The sequence below is a fragment of the Olea europaea genome, chromosome 13 (genome assembly GCF_002742605.1).
Source record: "Olea europaea var. sylvestris chromosome 13, O_europaea_v1, whole genome shotgun sequence".
Classification (NCBI taxonomy): domain Eukaryota; kingdom Viridiplantae; phylum Streptophyta; class Magnoliopsida; order Lamiales; family Oleaceae; genus Olea; species Olea europaea.
The window spans coordinates 14779204-14789568 of NC_036249.1; the positions used below are offsets into that span (position 1 = coordinate 14779204).

General features: G+C 33.0%; 1 pseudogene; it reads right to left on the reverse strand.

Annotated features, from left to right (window-relative positions):
• Positions 1-3129: 3129 nt before the first annotated feature.
• On the reverse strand, positions 3130-9385 carry LOC111408475 (annotated as a pseudogene).
• Between the last annotated feature and the right edge of the window lie 980 nt (positions 9386-10365).

Below are 10365 nucleotides of genomic sequence, written 5' to 3' on the forward strand. Positions count from 1 at the left end.
GCTTTTAGTCATGTTTATAAACACAAGCAACTTTTTATTCACACGTTTCAAATAATTGATTAGTATTACTCAATTATCGATAACTTATTTTTATCAAATGCTTGTGATATTTGTACAAAGTTAAAGCCAGCAGATAACTCTAAAAGTACAAGGGTGTAGGAAAAAGACTTTTCATTTAGCCGTAACAGATGTCTCTTAATGTTAAATTGCAGGGAAGATTAGGAAGCCCTCTTGGGAGGAGCCATATTGCGCGTAAGAGAGGAGGTCACACCGATTGTAACTATCTGCACAATTACTTCTGCAAAGTAGATGGTGCAATTCAAAATAATTTAAAAACAACCATGTCGAACATAAGGATTATAGCCAAGTTAAATGAACATACCAAAAAGAACAGCAGCAACCTTGAACATCTTAGCCATCGATGTCTCCCACTTGCTGAAATCTTCGATGAGCTGTTCCATATAAGCAAGGTAATGTAATAATGAATAATGATATTAATATTACATTACCATATGTGCATGTTACTGAAATAAACCTCTTTAAGCTTTAATGCTCCTATTCTTTTCAATTCTGCGAAGAACAATTTTCAGTTTGAGAACAGAATATTCACTCACAAACTTGGAGAATGGTGTTTCTCATTGGTATAATAATTAACATTATTTCCCTCTTTGTAACTTGCATTATGATCGATAAATGCATGTACTAGAACTACAGCGTATTACCACATCAATATCAAAACAATATACGATTGAAGAAAACTCTGGACTATTTTTACCTCAAATAATTTTTCACTCTTGACGAGAAAGGCTACTGAGATTACAGCAGCAATTACAAACCAAACAAATACAGCTTCAGAAAGATGCTGTGGCTTCACTTTCGACCTTCAATATGACAATACCCAAAAAAAAAAAAAAAATTATATATGAAAATAAGGGTGTTAGTGTGTACCTATTTCTCCTATAAAGAGAGAAATAAAGCAAATAACGCTAGAAGAAGAGTTTCCAAAATAAAGTTGTTGCTTCCAGAATTCGAACTAAAGTTTGCAACATAGGTCAAAGCAAAAAACATTAAAAATAGTAGCAAGGAAGTTATTTTGCTCCTGTTCGAGTTCCCTGCCTTTTAATAATAGGTTCTTAAAAAAATTCACTTTTTACAAATCCTACTTTCAAGATATGGTGCTCAAGCAGGGGCTTGGCATTTTATTCTATAGTTTAGTGAGCCCTAATAAGGGTTAGTCAACACTGCTCATCGGGGAAGAAAGAAAAAAAAAGTGTTTGCCAAATTTTACAAATTATTAGGACACCGTAACTTGATAATAAAATGGAGCATGGCTGCATATATCCATACAATAGTGCTACAACAATTGATAGCTGACTGACGATGATGTTAACCAACAGCTAAATTCGTGTGTCAATTTGTGAACTATCCTTTATGATTTTTTTTTGGTCATTATTTAATTCACAAAATTAGCTAAAAACAAAAAGGAATATAATATCATGTCTCTGCTATTTTTACTCCTTACTTAGGGGCCATCTGAGCCCCATTATTTGTAGATTATAATGAGATGAATAGTATTTTTTTGAAAAATGAGTGGTTGAAAAGTTTTTTATTTACGTGTAATATTATTTTATTGAAGATTGCGTGGTTAAAAGTAGGAGAGAGAAAATTTTAATTTAATGTAATGAGAAATAATGGAGCTCGAATGGGGGCTTAGCATTTCCCATGTAGTTTTTTCTTCAATTCTCTCTTCCTATGGTTTTAGATCATAATTAATTATAAACCAATATATATCAAATAGCTCATTTTTGCTGAGAAAATTGCAATTAATTGAGTATGGATGGAAGTACTTGTCAAAATAGACAAAGTAAATAACAATTTGACACTAATGATAGGCAAATATTAATACATGTGGTGAAATTCAATTTATTTATTTATTTTCAAAATAACACATTAAATTTTAAGGTGAAGTTGGTTCACTGATTAAATTGAAAAAGCAATTAAAAACAATAAACTTCAACATTCATCCAATGGATTTCAGTCTGTATCTCAGTTCTTGGTCCAGACAATTTGAATGCACAGATGACTATACTTCATAATCAAGAAAATCCAAGTACACTAAAAATTTCAACATCCAGCAAATTCAATTTACAGTAGAAATTCAAAACTTGAAATTAGTTAACTATTCACTAAAAACTAATAAGCCTTAATCAAATTATCTAATAAAATTATAAAAACATTCAAGAGTCTAGCCTGAAACTGAAAGGAAAGAGGTGTCAAAACTGTAAAATAAATTTAAAAAAAAAAAAAAAAGGGGAGAAATGCGTATATTTATTAGAAGAAAAAAAAAATCATCCAACAAAATTGATGAATAGATAAAACTCTGGATATATACGTGATTGAATAAATCATAACGTGGAAAAACACTGACTTAAGGAATCGTACAGCAAAATTGATAAATAGATAAAACTCTAAATATATACCTGATTGAATTAAATATAATGTGGAAAAACACAGATTCTTGGACGGATTTGGATAGAAATATAAATATTAATATTTATACATGTATTAGGTATAAAATTGGGGGTGGATCTGGATATGGGAGTAATTTGTTGGTAATATAAGGGAAAAATTCCAACTTTTTAAAGGTCGAAAAAAGAGGTAAATTTCACCAAGGACCGAAGTCCTAACCTACCATTTGTTGCAGTCAAGTCCTTGATCTTTTAAATTGTTGACCCATGTCCTCTCTTAACAGAATATGTTTACTTGAACTCTAAATGGCCAGGTGACAAGAAGACACTCATTTGATGTCAGTGAATTCAACTTTCAATTATTAGAAATTTAAATAGGGCACAACTTTCAATGTTCATGAAACCTACGTGCATGTTTGGTTATGCTTTTTTCACTCAAAAAACCAATTTTTTGATTTTTACTTCCTTAAGTTAGTCATCGTGTTTGACTTCTTCTCTCACGGGTGAAATTCAATTTTCTCTCTAACGATCAAAAAATCAATTCTTATAATCACTACTGAACAAGCGCTATACCGTTGCTTCAATTCATCTCCGAGATGAAGAGAGTGTCCAGAGATCATATAATTTTCAAATAAACATTTTATATTAGCCAATGACACGAAAGCCATAATTTTAAATGCAAAAGGGAAAGAATTCCCTTATAAAACTAGTATTTCTGATCATAAATCAAACAACTTCCACATTTCCTTGATGAATAATGAAATGTATCCTGTATTCAATTTGGGTAAGAATATTGTTGAATGCATTTTGGAGGAGGAGCAGACACAAGCCATACATTTTACATGCCAACCCCGTATGGAAACAATCAGGATTTGATCACCCCTAGAGTTGCAGCTTCAAGTGAAACAGCATGCCTAGCATGTTCACCCATAGGAATCCTTTGAATTCCAGCCATATCGACAACACTAAGGTACTTACACACATGAATCTTGACAGAAACTTGTTGTTGTCCCCTCGCGGGCACGTACACGTTCACAAATGGAACCGTTTGTTTGTGTGGTGCCCAGTGTCCTCCAGGAGGCGATGAATATACAAGTAACGTGTGTGTGCCATCTCGAGATCCCATATTTCTCACATCAACATAAAAACTAATGGAGAGCCTATTATATTTTGCATGTGTAACTTGAATGGCCTATCTAGTAATGGTGGTGTTGGTATGGTGGCGCCCGTGAATAGTGACTAAAACAACCGTTGGAACATCTGCAGTTGTGTGAACAAAGTTTGTGTAGCTCAATTCGTTCCCAAATGGATACACCACATGTCCTTTGTAGAACCAGTAAGTCCTCACCGGATAGCCCTTGAAGGATCTGATTGCATATCCATTGCAGTCATTGGCAAGTTGTTTAGGTATTCCTGTGGGTACCATGTAATTGGTAACTTTCCACCCGGATTATGCGTTCCGAATAGGATATCAGCTATTGGCATATCCATTGCAGTCATTGGCAAGTTGTTTAGGTATTCCTGTGGTTACCATGTAATTGGTAACTTTCCACCCGGATTATGCGTTCCGAATAGTGAAAGTGTGTTTCTCAAAACATCTCCAAATTAATGCCATTCTTGACAATTGACTTGGCTGCAATCTAATTGGTTGGTCAAATGTGCCAAAGATTGTGTTTCTTGTGGATGGTGGAGATTTATCTTGGTGGATCAATGGCTGGGATTTAACTTGGAAATTAATATGACTTTTGGAGAGAGAAAAAGGACGGCAGACTTTTTCATTTTCTTTGGTTGAGTTACAGAATTTTTCCCTTTCCTCTCTCTGGCGATTTTCTTCTCCTCTTTCTGGTTTTACTTTGATATACACTTCTCAGTTAAATCCTGGTTTTAGATTAGCCCTTGTAATATCATGATGCTACAGTAACTCGAGGCGTGATTCTGAGCCTCTGCTATTTTCGATTTTGTTTACTGTTGGCTAGGGTTAAGTGTTGTGAAAAGGATTTATGTTTGGTTTCGTAGATCTGTTGATCGATGATCGAAACTTGTGTATTCTAAGTGGTTGATGTAAATTTGGTTCTCTTGGACGGCGATTTGCATAGTGGAACGGGTTCAGTTCCTGAGCCCCCCAGATTAGGCCCCGTTTGGCCGAACTGGGTCACCAACTCTGATGTTCTATCTGTTTTTCGATATTATTTTGAGCACTTAATTTTACAGTGTTAGATTATAGGTTTACTAATCATCAGCTTGTATCCCAACAAATAGGATATCAGTTATTGGCATATCCATTGCAGTCATTGGCAAGTTGTTTAGGTATTCCTGTGGTTACCATTTAATTGGTAACTTTCCACTCGGATTATGCGTTCTATTGGGGCTCCTCCTGCTTGGCCGGGATAGCCAGCCCAAACAATTGCACTAATTTTTGGATCGTTTTTGGTAAATGATACATTAATAGGACCTCCACTCATTAATACCAAGATCGTCGGACCTCTTGACACCATGGCAACCTTATTAACAAGCTCTTGTTGACGTCCCGATAGGTGGAGGCCAGCTCTATCTCTGAATTCAGCTTCAATTGACTGGTCTAGTCCCATAACTAGAACAGTCGCATCTACTTGATGTGCTGTATCAACCGCTCCTCCAAAGAGTGCCTCATTAGCACAAGCCACATTGGCACGACCCTGCTGATGAATAGTCCTAGTATACCTTCCTATTCCTTGTAATGGAGTTGTATATACACAAGCAACACCTACATAATAACCAAGAACTATGAGTACAATTCCTTTGTTATATTTTTCAAAATATATTTTACGAAGGTTAATCATGTCATATAAACGCAAAATGGATGTAGCGCTTACCAGCATAATTGCCAATCATTGTGACAATAACATCCGAGTTAGGCCCGATAACTGCAACAATATGTTGTCGTCGAGGAGATAGAGGTAGTGAAGGGCCGTGATTTATTATAAGAACAATACCCAGTCTAGCGGCTTCAAGTGCAAGCTCCAGGCGAGCCGGGGTGCTTACGTCTTTTGCACCCAAGTTACCATATGGCTGCGTCGATGGCTCTCCATCAAACATCCCCAGCCTCATTTGAACAGCAACTGTATTGGCTAAGGCAAGCATTATATCATCCTCCTTTAGTAACCCCTTTTGTATTGCATTCTCTGTGTATTGCAAGGAATGACCCACAATCCAAATCCAAACCTGTATAATATAAAATCCAAAGTTTCTAACAAAGCTTATTTTTCTAGAAAAGCAACTTAAAAAGTATGGTCACAAGTGTACCTGCTTTGATTGCATCTATTGCTGCTTCTTCTAGCGTTGATGTATAATGTTGATTATTGTAGAACACACCAACTGAATCACAGTCTGAGATGATGTAACCGTTAAGGCACCAAGCACCTTGTACAGTTTCTCGAAGAAGTTTCAGATCTGCGCAGGTGGGTATGCGTTTGACTTGACTGTAAGAGCACATTACACTGGCAACCTTATCTTCCATAACACAACTTTTGAATGGAATGTCAAATGTAACTATAAAGGATTCAAAAGCCATGTACTCGAGTAACTTAACAATCAATTATTCATACTACTTAAAAATATGGAAAAATACAACAATATACATATCAATTTATTTGTATAAGCATGAGAAAAAAATAAAATCAGTAGCCTAATTTTAGCTCTGTAGCTCGTACCACATATTCAACATCAACTTTTTCATAATAAATTCACACTTCAATGGAAACTAAATTTCTCAGATAAGCGAAAAATGGAATTTGACATGACTATTATGGTTCAATTTAATTTATAATTTAAATCAAGTAATGCACTGAACATGAAGTACACCTTGGCAAAGTAATCCTTCCATACCCTGCGGGAGATCTGATGACCCCCGAAATCAAATGCCGAAAACTTAATTATCGCAATACGCAGTTCTTCTGATGTCGGATATTGTGTTGGTTGATGTTGAACTAATCTCCACAACAACCCAAGAATCGAATTCAATCAACGCGCCAAGGAGGTACATACCTAAATTAATAAATAAATACATAAATTCTTGTATTTCAATTATTTCCCGAATATATAAAAGAAAATAGTTAACTCGGCCTTTAGCATGTGAAGAAGCATGATTTTACTGGCATTCTCAAGACCAAGGAAGAAGATCTTGGCCTTTTTTTGTCGCTGTAACGCCCCGACCAACATGGACGGAAATGTCACTCAAACCATTGTACCTTAGCATTAGACTTAGAAATTATTTAAAATAATAATTTAATTAATTACTCCTTTAACGGAAAGGTAAACATTTAGTTTTAAAAAAAAATTCCTTAAGAACCATATTTTTCCTAACATTCAGTTTACTATAAAATTATAAAATAAACTCGTTGCAAAGTTATCAATTTCAAAATTTTATAAAATTTTAATGGAAAGTAGGGAAAATCTTATAATATAACATATCCAAAATTTGGCTTCCGTCGGTGAAATATAAGGCGTTAAAATATTTCCCAAAATCCCGCTAACACTAACTAAACAAAGCTATTTTCTTTTTCTATCTCGTAGGGTAAGTGTCAATAAATTCGTTTGTATAGTTATCGACCTCAAAACTTCATCAAATTTTAATGTGAAGTAGTAAACTCCTTAATATGACATAGTAAAAAATTAGCTTCCATCGGCATCATATGAGGTATTAAAATATTTCTCAAAACCCAGCAGCGACCCACCCAGTTGAAAGGTAAAACCGGTGCAGTTCACTTAAAATGACATGTACAATTCCATGGACATCAAAACCACATGATTTCAAAATTTTTCAGTAGCTAATCCATGAGTCTATCAAATCCAATTGGTTTCATTCGAAAATTCCACAGTCAAGTTAGGAAATTTTGAAGTCAAGGCAGAAGCTGGGAATACGACGACTCTACCCAGTGTAGTTTACTTTATGCAACATATAAAATTCTACCGACATTGGATTGACATGATTCCAAGTTCATTCAATAGCTAACTTATGAAACCATTAAGAGTAGGTAACCTATTCCGTGTCTTTATTTTTATGTCATCGTATCACATTCTGTTCTCCGAGATTTGAAAATCACCATCAATACCCGGTGTAGGTCCGGGATAATCCTTTGTTCCATAGCCCTGGGGCTATTTACAACTAGCCAATTAAGAATTCTCAGATGTACTATCCAACGCCACTGGTTTTGTATAAAAATACCAAGTAATGAAGGAATTATAAATTTTTAAAAACGAGGCAGAATCTGAATTTTTATTTAAAAGACAGCAAAACTTTAAATCATTAATATATATATATATATATATATATATATATATATATATATATATAAACTTAATTTATCTAAATTATTTATTATATTTTCAATTTCTTGATTTGGTTTATTTTCTATATTGTTTAATTTTTTATTTATATTTTCTATTGCTTCTGTAGTCTTAAGATCTGGAAATTTTTCTTTATCTTCTACTCTAGAGATTTTATTTAAAATTTTCAAGGATTTTAAGGCTGTTATAAGAGGTTGTTAAGATAAATTATAAAAATCCTACTCAGTACTCTTCTTAATTTAAATGTCTTTTTCTTTTAATAAAATAATATCCCATTTTTTTTTTTAAATCATGCCATCTGAGATATATGAATTTGGGCCTAACTCCATTCTTGTAAGGACACCACTGACACTTCCTTAACAAGAATTCTTAAAACAGTGATCCCTTTCCCTCTTCTATGCGTCTCCTAGCCTCTTCACTGGGCCTTTACGCTTTGAGAGGTCACTCAGGGCTTATTTTAAAAACAGTTTGAACTTTTAACTTGGAGTTAAAACATGCTATTATCATATACTCAGCATGAAACATAAAACTCTTTACAAAAATCATAAAACTTTTATAAAATAAAAATTTATGAACAAAAATTGTTCTTAAAAGATCTGGAACTAATATTAATTAATCTTAGAACTATAAAGCATACCTACCGGAATGATCCATCGGTAGTTTAAAACAACATATTTTTGTGGGATATTATTCTATCTAAGAATAAGAACAATTAAGAATTTCCCTTTCGGGAGAGAAAGAAAATTAGAACATATTTGAGAGAATTCAAAACTTGTATTGTATATATTTTCTTGTGTGTTTACAAATGAAAGAATGGTCTCCTTTTATAGGAGAGAAAAGAGAGAGGAAGCGTTTTTCAAAAGCAAGGAATCTTTGCTTTTTTCAAAACGTCAAAAAGAAAACAGTAAAAAGCTATACTATCAAATCTTACTTTATCAAACAGTAAGATTCTTTACAAATTTTTCAAAAAGAAAACAGTAAAGATTCTTCTTTTTATACAATAATTCTTGATCTTTTCTTGAGATCTGGACAAAAATCTTCAAGTGGCTGAGTCTAGTCTGAAAATCACCGTAACTTTTTGCCAAATGTCTTCTTTAGGCTAAAATCTGAATGAATCCTTATCTTGTTTCATAATTATATCTGCCAATGCTGTCTAAAGAGTCTCCTCCATCAGTACAACCTTCTGGATTATCATCCTCTTCTGAATTATTGTCTTCCAAGTCTTTTTCTTTTTCTTGTTCAATTTTCTTTTTGCCTTTTTTCTTTTTAATCTGTATTTTCTTTTTCTTTGTAATACTTTGTTTAACTTGTTGCTGTATTTCTTCAATATTATCAAACATTTCTTTGATTCTTCTAATATCTGATTGAGAAATCTGTTCTGGATCTTGAGCTGATTGAAATGATTCCGGAAAATTGATTGGGCTTTTCTGTTTAAGGTCTATTGGACTTATAAGTCTAGTAGCAGAATTTCCAGTCTGCTGTGTCTGGTCTTCAGAAATATTTTTATTTTTTGTAACAGGATTTTCGGCCTGTTGAGTAAGAGAATCAACAGTCTCCTGAGTCTGTTGAGCTTTTGGTAAGCCCAGAACCATAAACGGATTTGATAAGTCTTTACCAGCTTCCGTTTGAGCTGGACTAGCTATAGACTTCTTTGGTTCTATAGTACCTGATTGTATCTGAACAATTGGATTTGAAATCTTTAAATTAATAATTTCTTGTTCTAATTCAGAAATTTTCTTTTGTAAAACTAATTTTTCTTGTTGTAAAGACTGATTGGACTCATTTAAAATTTTAAAATTCTTAGTCGTATATTCACAATGTTCACAAAATTTAGAAGCATAATCTAAAGGCTGATCTGAAACATTCTTTAAAGAAGGGGCAACAAAATAATTAATTCCTAAAAATTTTCTACATTCTTCTAATACTTCTGAAATTGAATAAAATCCTTTATAAAGAGGATTTGGAAAATTTTTTATACAATCTGAAACTTCTAACCAGGTATGATAAATTCCTGGAAGTCTACCTTGTAAAACAACATAACACTTAAATTTTTTATGATCTTGACTAAAGTGTTCTGAAAGAGCATTTAAACATGCTAAAAAATATTTTTGATCTTTTGGATTCTTATTGTAAGATATCCATAAATTGTCTAAAATACATTTTTCTGATTTAGTAACTGAGATATGAGAAAGTGTCTTAAAACTAATATTACTGTTTGGAAAACAAAGTAATTCTATATTACCAAATCTTAACTTATCATGAGTTTGTAGTATATTTGTCTGAGAACTTGAACTACCAACAATTGGCAATCCTGACCTAGGGCCTCTTGGTCTTTGCATCTGCAAGAAATAATCAGTCATATTCTTTATTTTTAATTATTCTACTTAAAATATCTGCTATCTGATTATCACTACCTTTAATATGTTCAAAATTAATTACTAATCCAGTCTTAGTAATTCTATCTATAAAATTTAACCATCTTCTTCTATTACTTCTTTTATTTTCTAATTTCATTTTATTAACAAAACTTACTATTGCTTCACAATCTGTTCTTAAAGTAATTTCTTTTTTA